The sequence below is a fragment of the Gorilla gorilla genome, chromosome 4 (assembly GCF_029281585.2).
Source record: "Gorilla gorilla gorilla isolate KB3781 chromosome 4, NHGRI_mGorGor1-v2.1_pri, whole genome shotgun sequence".
Taxonomy (NCBI): Eukaryota; Metazoa; Chordata; class Mammalia; order Primates; family Hominidae; genus Gorilla; species Gorilla gorilla.
The window spans coordinates 183,144,380-183,157,215 of NC_073228.2; the positions used below are offsets into that span (position 1 = coordinate 183,144,380).

A 12,836-nucleotide genomic window follows, 5' to 3' on the forward strand; every position below is an offset into this window, starting at 1 on the left:
TTCTGTTCCAATCGTTGCTCTCCGACATTTCCATTGTTTGCTCTGGGATGAGCTGAATTATTTATGCTCTTCCCTCCTTCAGTCAAGGAGACGTGGGAGGAAACCGGGATGGGGATCAGCAGCCTGGAGGCCGTCTCCGTTGGAACCGCGCCCGCCCCGCCAGGAGGCTCTGCCTGCTGGGCAAGGCGCGCTCAGCCAGCCCCGCAGGCCGCTACCCGACCGAGGCTCACCAAGTCCACTGCAGGTGGCAGGTGAGGTCACCTGGGCAGCTCTAGGCCCGGCCTAAATATCTCATCTGCTCTGTTCTTGGGCAAGTTACCTTACTTGTCCCCACCTGCAAAATGGGCACAACTGCAGCTCCGAGCTTGGAGCTGGGGAGCTTCCGCCCATGACAGTTCAGGCAGGGTGCAGTCAGCGCCCACAAATGTCCCTTGTCCTTGTCTCTGCCGTGCTGTTGATACTGATGGAGTATAACACCAGTCCCTGGGGACTGGCCTACCCGCTGGGGCTGGCTCATGCCCCAAGGGGATGCGGCTTCAGCAAAGCTTCTCAACCGTCCCCATCCCAGAGGGGCCCTCCTGCCTCAGACCAGCCTCCTAAACAGGTGCAGGATAGGACAGCAGGGAGGTTGGGTTCTGGTGAGCAGACCACATTTCTCAACCTCAGCACTCCAGATACTTGGGGCCAGATAATTCCTGTTGGGTGAGGCGGGCACCCTGTTCATGGCAGGATGTTGAACGCACCCCTGGGCACTCCTTGCCAGAACCCAGTGGAACCCTCCCCCTAGTCGTGACAACCAAAAGTCTCTCCAGACACTGCCAAATGTCCCCCGGGTGGGGGGAGGGGTGGCAAAGTCACTCTTGGTTGGGAGCAACTGACCCTCAGGGGACCAGGACAAGGAGCCTGAAGCTGGTGCTCCTGACCAGCCAGGATCACAGAGTCCAGCCCCTCCTCCCAGAGCAGAGTGGCTCCACCAACGTGTGGCCCCGGGCAGCCTGCTCACCCCCTGGAGCCAGGGTCCTCACTGTCAAATGGGGATGATCACAGCACCTACTCCATAGGGTTGCTGTCGGGGTGAGGGCATAAAGTCACATAAAGGGGCTTCAGACGGTGCCTGTCCCAGAAGAGGCTCTACAAACAGTCACTTGCACGAATGCCTTTATGATTGTCGTCATTCCTGTTGTGTGCTGGGGTTTCACAGACCTCCTCTTATGGGGGAAACTAAGGCCCCATGATGTTAAATTGCTCACCAAAGGTCCCACGAGTAGGGACAAAGCCAGAATGAATGGCAGGGACAAGGTCCCACCATCCCTGCTCCGTGAGCACATGTTGTACCATGCCCCCCAGCCAAGTGCAAAGTGGGCTCCCCTAAGGCTGGAGGTCTCTTGTTCCAGGCAGGGCTTACAGATCAAATCTCATCACTACAGGGAACCACAAGAGCTGGGGCAGGAGGCGTGCACCTTATTTGTCTGCCAGAACTCCCATATCGTTCCAGCATTTTGTTTCCAGCCATCTTCCCCGAAGCCTGGGAAGCTATTCCCAGAGAGAGCCAAGCTGCCAGAACAGGATTCTCAACTTGAGCCTTCCCAGGCATGAGCCAGTGCAGGCCTGTGGGGAGGCAGAAGCGGGGCCTCCTGCTAGAATCTGAATGTTGTGTTCCCCACATTTGAAAGGTTGAAAGCTGAGAACCAATGTTATGGTATTAGGAAGTGTGGCCTTTGAGAGGTCATTAGGTCATGAGGGTGGAGTCTCCATAAATGAGATTAGCGCCCTTACAAAAGAAACCTGAGGGAGCCTGTTCACCCTTCCATCATGCGAGGGCACAGCTAGAAGGTGCCCTCTAGGAGGAATGGGTCCTTACGACACATCAATTCTGCTGGTGTCCTGCTCTTGGACTTCTCAGCCCCCAGAACAGTGAGTAACACAATTCCATTGGTTATAAATTACTCAGTCTAAGGTATTTCTGTTATTGCAGCCCAAACAGACTAAGGCACCTCCCAAGGGCAGTGTCCAGCCTTAGTGCCTCCTAGTTCTCTGGACCCAGGTAGGTCTGGGTCAGGAGGTGGATGGAGGATGACGTGGGTGGGCCATCATGCCTTGCACCCCTATCAGGTTGGGGGTTGGGACCCAGATGCTCAGGAGGACAGGGGGCTGTCCCTAGGGTGAGGCATGGGGTGTGCTTCCCACCTCATCCCCTGTCCCAGATCCCCAGGGCCCTTGATATATCCTCCCCAGACCTTCACTTCCTGGCCTTCCTGCACCATGGCTGGGCCACTCTAAATCCTCTACCCTATAGGTGGGTGGGTGGGCACACCAAGACCCGCCCCCAGCACCTCTCTTCCCGTGCTTTCCACTAAGAGACTCACATGCAGAATTTCTCAGACCCTTCACGTCCAATGCTGAAAAATTCCAGCAAGCATTCCACACTTTGTCTTGACCTGGTTTTTTATAACAAGACACTTTATGTCCTTCTCTGATGGTCCCCAAGTCTCTGATTTCCATTTGCTTTGATTTTCATCATCCTAGGAAATATTTAAAATGAGAACAGTTGAGTAGCTTTGGTACCTTCTCAAAAAATCAATTGAAAAGCCAGTTGCTATGCAACCTCAAGTGTTGCCGATGCTCTGCTCCCTGGCTGGTGGTATATTGTATAAAATAAGATCATCTCTTTTCTTCTGCTTTTTTTTTAAGAAATGGAGAAAAACGTTGTTTTAGGAAAAACTTGAGATAACTCAGAGGCTTCTCATAAGCTAGAAGACAAACATGTCACTCAAACAAGTGCTACCAATTTTATCCCCACTGGAGCCTGGTGAGGCCTGGGGGACAGGCAATGGGGGAGCGGCAGGCGGGGAGCTGGTCTATTTCTGTCACAATTTGGGATGAATAACAGGAACCGAATATCTGGGCCACTTTCTGCCCAAGTCTGGGTCATGGTCTCACAGCCCCCAGAGTCTGTCCCCACCGTGGGGGGGACAGCTCAGCCCCCTCCTGACTGCCATCGCCTTGGTTTTGCCATGCTAAAATTCTTCTAGAGACGGGGGCCTCATTCCTTGATGGGAAGCCTGTGGTTCCTTGAAGAGCAGCTCATCAGAATTCATCCTCACCATGTGCCAAACTTTGTCCCCAGAGCCCCATCGAGAAGCCCTGGCTGTGCTTCTCTGTGAGCAAGAGGGGTCTGTTCCCTTGGACACAGGAGCTAGGCCTTTTGCCCCCAGATCTTGGCTGGGAAGTCCCCATCCTGGCTGCTCCATCCATGGTCCCCTATTGCCTGCCACCCTGCTGTATTCCTTGCCGGTGCTCACCACTCTGTCGCTGTCTTGTCTGCTGCTCTACTGCCTGGACACAGGGCTCCTCTCCCCTCCTCATTCATGCACCTCCCTGGGATTAAACAGCAGCTGCTCGGCAAGCCAGAGGCTCTGGGCTGGCCGGATGCTTTGGGGGCACAAGGATACATCTCCTCCCGCGTTCATCAGACACCTCAGAGACCTGAAAACAGGGCCTCCCCCAGTGCTATGCAAAGTGAAGTCTGTGCCTGGTGGACACAAACTGTTCCAGTCCACAGTGAGATAAGTACAGAAACTAGAAACTTTTATAGCAATTGGATGGGTTGAGTTTATGTCCACAGAATTTAATAATAAAAATCCAGAGCTAGAGTTTTTGGATACCTCGGTTTTTGTCACATTTGCTTTTCTCAGTAATTCATTTATAATGTATGGTACGAAAGTATTGGTCTGTGATGGGTTTGAAATAGGAAAAAGAAAACAGCCAGGTCTTTGGCATTGAGGTGCACTGTGTACTGCTGCTCCCAGGATGGCCTCTCCCCTGGCCACCTGGGGATGGCAGATGGCTCCTCCGGTCCCACAGACGCTGCTCCCAAGCCCTGTGGCCCACAGCACATTCGCTAAGTCAGCCAGGGCCCATGACCAGAACCCATTTTCCTAGCCGCTGTGCCCTCTACCCCAAGCCTTCAGCCCAGCCCCTAGCAGTGCCACCTCCTCTGCTCTGCTATTTCCTGCACTTTTGCAGTGAGTCCAACCTAAAGCAACGAGGACTCATAGCCTCGGCTCACTTCCCCTCTCACAGCCCAGAACCCCCCAGAGGAGGGCACAGCAGCAGGCAGGCCCGGCTCTTCTGGCAGTCTACACTCAGCTGATCAACTCAGGAGATCCCTGGGACGGAGCAGACCCCATGGGCACTGGCGTCCCCTACTCCCATCCCTGCCTCCTGTGCTTGATCTGGGAGGCTTCTAGGAGGCAGGCGGGGTAGGGCCAGGCAGAAAAAGGTGGGCAGAGTATGGGGTGAGCTTTGCTGAGCCCCACTCTGGGCAGGCATGAGTTAGGAGCAGAAAAAAAGGCCCAGAATGCTGGAATGTTCCAGAACATTCCAGGAGGCCAATCATCCCTGAATTCCCGGGGTCTGACAGAGGGACCGGCTGTGTGTTGTCCTCCAAGCTAGGCTGAGGGGCCTGGGAACAGGCACTGGGGTGGCCTGGGTCCCACACCCCTCACAACCCAGCACTGCCTCTCCCCTGCCTCCTCAGCTGCAGGTCCACTGAGCCCTCGGGGCTGGGGGGTAAGCTGGTTCCATCTGGAGTTAGCTCTGGAAGCGTGCGTCCAGCTTCCGGTTCTGTCTTCCAATCCCTCACCACCATCAGTTCTCGAGCCCCTTCCCAGCAGGAGGCAGAAGCAAGGCCAGCCTCAGTTCACCTATGTCCTCTCTGTTCTCTTTGTACCTGGGTCGCAGAAGTTGCCCGGTGCCCACCACAGGCATGAGCCGCCCTGGTTTGCTGGCTATGGATCTCAGCACCCCCAGGGCCTGCACATGTCCCCATGTTGTCCCTGGGAAGAGCAGGCTGCACCTGACAACCGGTCCCCTGCCCACTGCCCCATTCCCGACTCTGCCAAAAGGGGAAGTGGGGCCCCAGCATGGCCCCAGTGAAGCAGAGCTTCTGCAGGTGCATGAGGGGTGGGGGTCCCAGCAAAGCAGAACCTCTGCAGGCACGGCGCATGAGGGGCAGGGGCCAAGGAGGCCCTGGCCCGGAGGGTGGTGCCTGCTAACCCAGGGGCGTGGGCTTCTCATGCAGGGGAGACCACGTACCTATGGCAGCCTGCGTCCTCACTCCAAGATTTCCCATTTCCTTCAGGTGGACCCGCTGCAGGTGGACCCCCTGCCCCAGCCACAGGAAACGTGAGCTAGCGCCCATAGGGTGGAACACAGAAACCTCATTACTCCTCCCCAGCCCACTGCAGAGATGAGGTGCCAAGGGGAAGCATGAATTCTCTTTGATGTCTTCATTGAAATCAGAAATAAAGGACTGAGCGTGACAGAGCCCTGTGGCATGCCACCGGAGAACTTTCTCCAGAGTGCTGAATTCAGTCAAACGGCATCATTTGGATCCTACCATTTTTAAATGGTTTTTTTAAAAATCATTTTAAAAATTTAAATTTCATAAATTTAAAATGCAGTGTTTTGTTTATAAAAGAAACACGCTGGTCCAGGCTCAGCTGCTCACACCTGTAATCCCAGTGCTATGGGAGGCAGAGGCAGGAGAGTCATTTGAGCCTGGGAGTTCAAGACCAGCCTGGGCAACAGAGTGAGACCCTGTCTCTACAAAAAAAAAAGAAAAAAAAAATTAGTCGAGTGTGGTGGTGCGTGCCTGTAGTCCAAGCTACTTGGGAGGCCGAGATGAGAGGATCCCTTGAGCCCAAGAGACGGAGGCTGCGGTGAGTTATGATCACACCACTCCACTCTAGTCTGGGCAACAGAGCTAGACCCCATCTCTTAATAATAATAATAATAACAATAAAAACCATGCTCATCATATTGAATTTTAAAAATTCAGTAAAGTACAAAGAAGAAAATGGAAATTAATTAGCCTACTGCCCACAGAGAAATCCTGTTCACATTTGATGTGTTCCTTCCAGTCTTTTTGGTAAATATATTTGTACACCAAATTGAGATCATACGGAAAACTGAGATCCTGCTTTTCAAACAACAAACAACTTTAGACTGTAACCATTTCCCAATGCCATTAAACATGTTTCAAGAATGCAATTTTGTGGCAGCCTAATACTCTACCACATAGGTTTATCATTACTTAACTAGACCACTATTTTTGGACAATATAGGTTGTTTGCTGTTGTTCACATGAGAGATAATGCCATGACTCTTGCCTTGTTCCTAAAACTTGGCCCACAGCTGGGATCACTGCTTTGGAACAGAGTTGTAGAAATGAATGTCTGGGGTCACAGAAATGAATGTCTGGGGGCAAACATCAAGAACATTTTAAAGGCCAAATGCGGTGGCTCGCGCCCCGTAATCCCAGCACTTTGGGAGGCCGAGGCAGATCACCTGAGGTCAGGAGTTCAAGACCAGCCTGGCCAACCTGGTGAAACCCCATCTCTACTAAAAATACAAAAAATTAGCTGGGTGTGGTGGCAGGCGCCTGTAATCCCAGCTACTTGGGAGGCTGAGGCAGGAGAATCACTTGAACCCAGGTGGCAGAGGTTGCAGTGAGCTGAGGTCGCGCCACTGCACTCCAGCCTGGGCAACAGAGCAAGACTCCATCTCAAAAAAAAAAAAAAAAAAAGAAAAAAAGAACATTTTTAAGGGCAGTGATAAATATTGCTACATTTCCTTGGAATATCTGTACTCAAAGTGTGCCTGCTTCATTCACCCAGCCATAAATCCCTCTTCATCTTAACAGGGTTGATGCTTTATAAATGGTGTATTATTTATTTCTTTAACAGTAGAGTTAGATATTTTTCCATATGGGCTTTCTCTTAGCCACTTGGATTTTTTTCTTTGTTTCCTTCTGTTGCCAATTTTGTTTCCTTATGATTTAGAGGAGGTTTTATATATTAAGATATATTTGTCACATTGCAAATGTTTTTCCTGCTTGTCATTTGCCTTTTCATTGTGTTTTTTGACAGAAGTTTTGTATTAACTTATCCAAATATATCCATATTCCCCTTTACAATTCCTTCAATTGGATTTATGCTTAGAAAGCTCTTGACAACCAATATTTTCTTCTTGATTTGTGTGATTTAAATAGTTGAATGTTGTATTGGCTTATATTTGTCATATGATAATTTAATTTCCTATTTATTAAATTTATGTTATATATTTATTTATAACACAATAAGCATTCTGTGTTTATCACGGTAGGTTATTTGTAAGAGGGGTATTTTCAACTATTTTATTCAACTGAACTGTTTATGAAAGTTTATGCACATATGGCACTATTTTAATTATCTTCACTTTACAAGATGTTTGGAGGAAGTCTCTTCCTTGCTTGGGTTCCGCAGCTGTCTCAGCCATTCTTGACCGTTCATGTTCCTTTGGAGGAAGTCTCTTCCTTGCTTGGGTTCCGCAGCTGTCTCAACCATTCTTGACCGTTCATGTTCCTTTGGAGGAAGTCTCTTCCTTGCTTGGGTTCCGCTTGGGTTCCGCAGCTGTCACAGCCATTCTTGACCGTTCATGTTCCTAGATGGTGCTTAGAATCACTTCATAACATTTCCAACTATGAATCTGGGAAAGGCCAACCTCTCGATTATACCCAGCTTCCCATGAGGACAGCATTTGTGTCTTCATTTGTGATCACTTTCTTCCTATCATTAATCAGGTACAATTTCCTTCCAATGGGTCCATTGTCTTGTCAGGACTATTCCAGGTATTCTACGTTTTTGGTTACTACCATAATGGAAATTTTCTCTCCCTGTTTTCCCCACTACCAAGGCTGTTGTTTTTGGTTCACACAGAAGCTACTGATTTTTTAAACAATGGTCTGATATTTGGCCACATCACCAGACTCCTCTCCTAACTCTACAAGTTGTACTGTGGATTCTTTTAGGTTTTCCTGACACATGATTAACAGCAAACAATGAGAATTTGTCTCTGCTCTTTTCCAATACTAGTTCCATGTCACATACAAGTATCTAGGATTTTCAGAACCACAGTAACTAGTTTATGGGTCTTTTTTGTTTGTTTGTTTCCAAGACTATCTCCAGGGCAGTGCTCCCCAGAGCAGGTTCAGCAGGCTGTGGATCTGCTGAGCAAGAAGCTTCCGTGGAGAAAGTTTTCAGAGACCACCTGTACTGCTCGGACTCTCGGAGGTGCACCATGCACAGCTCCACAGGAAAGTCTCCGGGAAATTTCACCCCCAGGAATGCCCATTTTCCTTTGTTTGACCAGCATTTTCCAGACTTCTTTGACCTTGGGACCCCTCTATAGTCCTCTGTAACATCTACTCATATCCTAAGAACTCGCTGTGCAGAACACTTTTAGGGAAATGTGCTTCTTTTTCCGCCTTTAAATACAATCTTGGTTGTCCTGTTGTCCTCTGTTACTAGTTTTCTGGGGATCTGGAAAAGGAGGAGTGCCCTGTGAGGGGCTACAGGGCCGTCACGCCCTTGCCCTGCCAGAGGCTTCAACACTGGAGCCCTGAGGCCTCTCTCCCAGGCTCCCCCTAGGCAGCAAGCCTGCAGTTGCTTCTGCTACCCCCAGCTCCAGACCCCGCAGGGCTCCAGACCCACAACCACATCTTCCTGGCCTCCTTCGCTGGGATGGCACCAGGTACCTCTAACTGCACATCTCAGCTGACCTCTTCAGCTTCCCTCCTGTGCTCCCCAATCTCAGGGGTTGATACCATCATCTACCCAGCTGAGTGTCTCTCCGCCTTCACCCACCTAGTGCCACATCCTCTCGAAGTGGCCTCCTCTGTCCTCCTGTCTGTATCCCTGGACCCAGGCCTGGTCCCAGTCCAGCTGCCAGCATCCCCCATTTGATGGCAGTGACTGTCTCCTAAGCCACTGCTCCCACCTGCCCCTTCTGCACACAGGAGCCAGCGATCTTCTTAGAAATGCACATGGGATCGTGTCACTCTGCTTAAAGCTGCCCTCATGGGCAAGCCAAACCCCTTGGCGGGAGACGCAGGTCTGCTCTGCTCCTTGCGATCTGCTCCTTCCGACGTCTTTGGCATTGGGTCTGCTGTTCCTGTCCCTGTGCTCGTCCCTCTGGGTTCAGCTGCCCTCCCTCCCCTCCCAGCCTATGAACTCAGAGCATCTCTATGCTGGTGACTTCACTGGACCATCTTCAGGTGTGGGTGGAACGGTCACTTCCTCCCGTTGCTTTTCCTGACCTTGTAAGGAAAGACTGCCTGCCCCGTGTCTCCTCCATCCAGCCCTGAGCCCTGGTACAATTGTTTCCTTGTCTAGATCTGCCTTCTGGAAGTGGTCCCCTGAGGACAGGGACTATGCCAGTGAATATTCCCAGCACAGCACTTCCCACACAGAAGCCCTTCAAACAGTATTTGTTAGAGGATGAGTTTTGTCATTTGGAAACTGATGTGATGAACTGTATGAATAGATTTCCTGATATTAAACAATCTCCACATTCCTAGGATAAGCCCTAGATGATCACAGTAGAAGTTTCTCTTTATATATTATTCAACTAAACTCTTAATGCCTTGGGATTTTTACTTCTATTTTTAGAAGTGAGACAGGTCTGTACTTTGTCCTGACGGGCTACCTTTGGCATCTTTGGGTATAAGGGTCCCATTGACTATGAAAGACACATTGGGTAGATTTCAGAATACATGAGTTTACAGGGTATTGTATTAGTCTTGCCTGATAAATGCTTGCAAATGAGTATGAATGCACTGGCAAAACTTTGGAAAAGGTGAAGAACTTGAGTTCCCTCCATGGTTATGGGACTTATGGCATATTCTCCATTTTTTGGAGTCAGCTTTGAAATATTCACATCCCAGAAAATCCTCAATTTCCCCAGGTTCTCCATGTCCCTGGCATAGAGATCCTCAAATTCTCACCTTCAGGGTTTGACTCTCTTCTGCAAATGTTCTGACTGTGATCACATACTCCTTCTACCTACCTGAGGCAGTTAAGGAAAAAGAAAAAAGAAAAAGAAAAGGCTTAGGGTCGGGACAATTTAGCATAGAGCCTGCTAAGGAGTAGTTAATAAAGGAGGCTTTATTCCATCAAGTACTCAAGACTGGGAAAGAGCAGACACTTTTCAGGCCAAATAAGATCCAAAGCTTTGCCAGCACTGGTAAGCAATTAACCCTAGTCAATGACAAAATTTTTCTTTTTAAACAATATAGGAGCAACCTGGGGGGAAAATGCAAGCTGCCACCTGGCACCCAGACCAATCAATGGGATAATCTTTTCTCCCCTTTCTAGCCCCAGGACCAGGAGTTTCCCATTTTTGGAAACTTCCAAAAGAGGATATAACTCTGTCCATCTCTCATGCCAAAGGCTTGAGAATTCCTAAAACACCAGAGGATCCTGGCCAGGAAGGGACAGGCTGGAAAGACCCGGCTTGGGGAAGGCCGGAACAGGGAACTCCACTGGAGGCAGGCAGACAGCCACATGGGATAGTCCAAAGACCACCCCCCGGCTCCCGCCTGTGAATGGAGAGCTGGAACCAGATTGCTGGGCTGGGGCCCACCCACCTCCAGGCTCTGCATCTGTGTGGTCCAAAGCCCACTGCCACAAACCTGGGACAGAGGGCTCAGCGAGCCTCTCTCTGCCCTCCTAACCAGCATTCACTGGCAGAGGATGCCCTGCACATCCCTCCTCCACTGATCATCCCTGGACCTCCAAAGTGGCCAGCTGCAGAGAGCCTCCCAACAGCTTCCTAGTGGGCAGATGGCCCTGCATGCTTTCCTTTCTGCCAGGAGAAGCATCTTGTTGTAGTCACATTACATATACTCTTTCTGATCTTTTAGTCTGTGCCTTCTCTCTTTTTTTCTAGATTAAATAGGTCAGAGGGTTGCTTTTTCCAAAGCTCTCTTCTTCATTGATTCTACGTGTTTCTTCCATTTTCTAATTTATTGATTTCTGCTTTTTCTGAACTATTTCCTTATTTTTGCTTTCCTTAAGTTTTTGGTTTTGTTGCTGTTGAAATTCATTCAAATGTACTGAGTTGAAGGCAGGGCTAATGTGTGTCGAACATATTACCCAAGGAAGAAGCTTTTGGAAAACATCTGTGAATTTGCCTCTGAATACAGCTTTAACCACATTCCAAAAGATTTGACAGTAGTGCTCTTGTTTTTATTAGTGTTCCAAATAGTCTGTACTGCAGTCCTAATATTCTCTTTCCTTGCTCTGTTACCCAGGCTGGAGTGCAGTGGTGTGATCTCAGCTCGCTGCAACCTCTGCCTCCCGGGTTCAAGCAATTCGCCCACCTCAGCCTCCCAAGTAGTTGGGACTACAGGCACATGCCACCACACCCGGCTAATTTTTGTATTTTTTTGGTAGAGACAGGGTTTTACCACGTTAGCTAGGCTGGTCTCAAACTCCTGACCTCAAGTGATCTACCCACCTTGGCCTCCCAAAGTGCTAGGATTACAGGTGTGAGCGACCGTGCCTGGCCCCTAGTAGGTTTTTTTTTTTAAATGTTTTCAAATGAATTGGATTTTTTTAGGTTTATAAATTCTGCTGCCCCCACCCCTAGTTTTAGGCATTTCATCAGCGAACATCGACAAAATCGTTTTCGCTGTATAAAATTCACGACATTTTCTTTATGACCCAAAACACTTCTGTAATTTTTAAGTGTTCTATGATTCCTCGAAAAGAAGGTTCATCTTTCTTTTTTTCTGTAGGGCAAGGGAAACAGTGACATAACTACTAATTTAGCTTTACTCATTGTGTCATTAAAAAATTCTATGCCTTATTAGCATCTAATCTGTGAAAGGCTTTTAAAAGTGTATTAGAGACTCTCATAGTTAGGTTTTTGCCAATTTCCACTTTGTTCCAAGGATTTGCTTTGGGATGTTTTGTGTTCTCTTGGGGTATACGAAGGCTTGCAACTGGCATCCGCCCTGTGGGTGCCTTCGGTCACTGTGGAATGAGGTGCTTGGTGGGTGTAGGGAAGTGGCCCCAAATCTACTTAGTATTCCTGGGATCCCTTCTGCCACCGGAGTCCTTCGTCATCATTTTTACATCGTGTGCCTTATAAGTTGTATGCAGTTTGATTTTATTTTTTGAGACTGAGATTCTCTTTGAACAGAGTTCAACTTTTATATAATTATCTGATGTGTTTGATCCTATTATGATTTGATTTTCTATGCACAGTCAGACCACAGGCTCGAATTCTGCTGTCTGGGTGAGAAGCCTGACTCCTCGGGTGCTGGATGGCCCTGGCTGCTTACCTGGGCATGACACTAAGTCACGTTAAGCCTCGGTGTTCTTATCTGTGAAATGGGCAGAGTCACAGCGTGCACCCCTCCATCTGCTCTGTAGATTAAGGGCATTCATCCGTACAAAGTGCTTCCCACATGGCTGGTACAGGCACTTTGCAGTCTACACGGGCCGTACCGTGGGGCTCCTCTCTTCCTCTACCTCTGTCTGCACAGCATCCCGTGTTTCCATCCCAGGTCACTGACCCTGGCGGCTACACACCCATGCACATCGCCAGGAAAGGGCGTCCCAGGTTTGGCTGCAAGAGGAAGTGGGATGGGCAAGAGGGCCCAGCTGGGACAGCAGCCGAGGCCAGAGGAGAGGAGGCCACAGATTTAATACGGGGGCAGAAGTCCAAGGGAGGGTCGTGTTAACCACGTTTCTGATGCTTTGACATCCGAGCCTTGCTGACTCTGGAGGGACTGCCCCGCTGAGTGGTAACCAATGTTTAGAGACAGGAAACAACTCATCCATGAGCACATTTTTCAGATACAAACCAACCAATCCAGCGCCCATGTCCCCAGCCACCTCCTTTATCAGACTTCACACTCTGAGCCACTATCCCCCTGCCCTTGTTACCCAGAAAACTAACTCAGGACCACTCCACTCCCCAGAGCCCACTGGAATTATTCAAACTGG

The 12,836-nt window shown here is 49.4% G+C and overlaps 1 protein-coding gene across 2 annotated transcripts in view; it reads right to left on the reverse strand.

Annotated features, from left to right (window-relative positions):
• ADAMTS2 (ADAM metallopeptidase with thrombospondin type 1 motif 2) overlaps positions 1-12,836 on the reverse strand; it is a 242,258-nt gene that overhangs the window by 56,935 nt on the left and 172,487 nt on the right. The window lies entirely within an intron of this gene.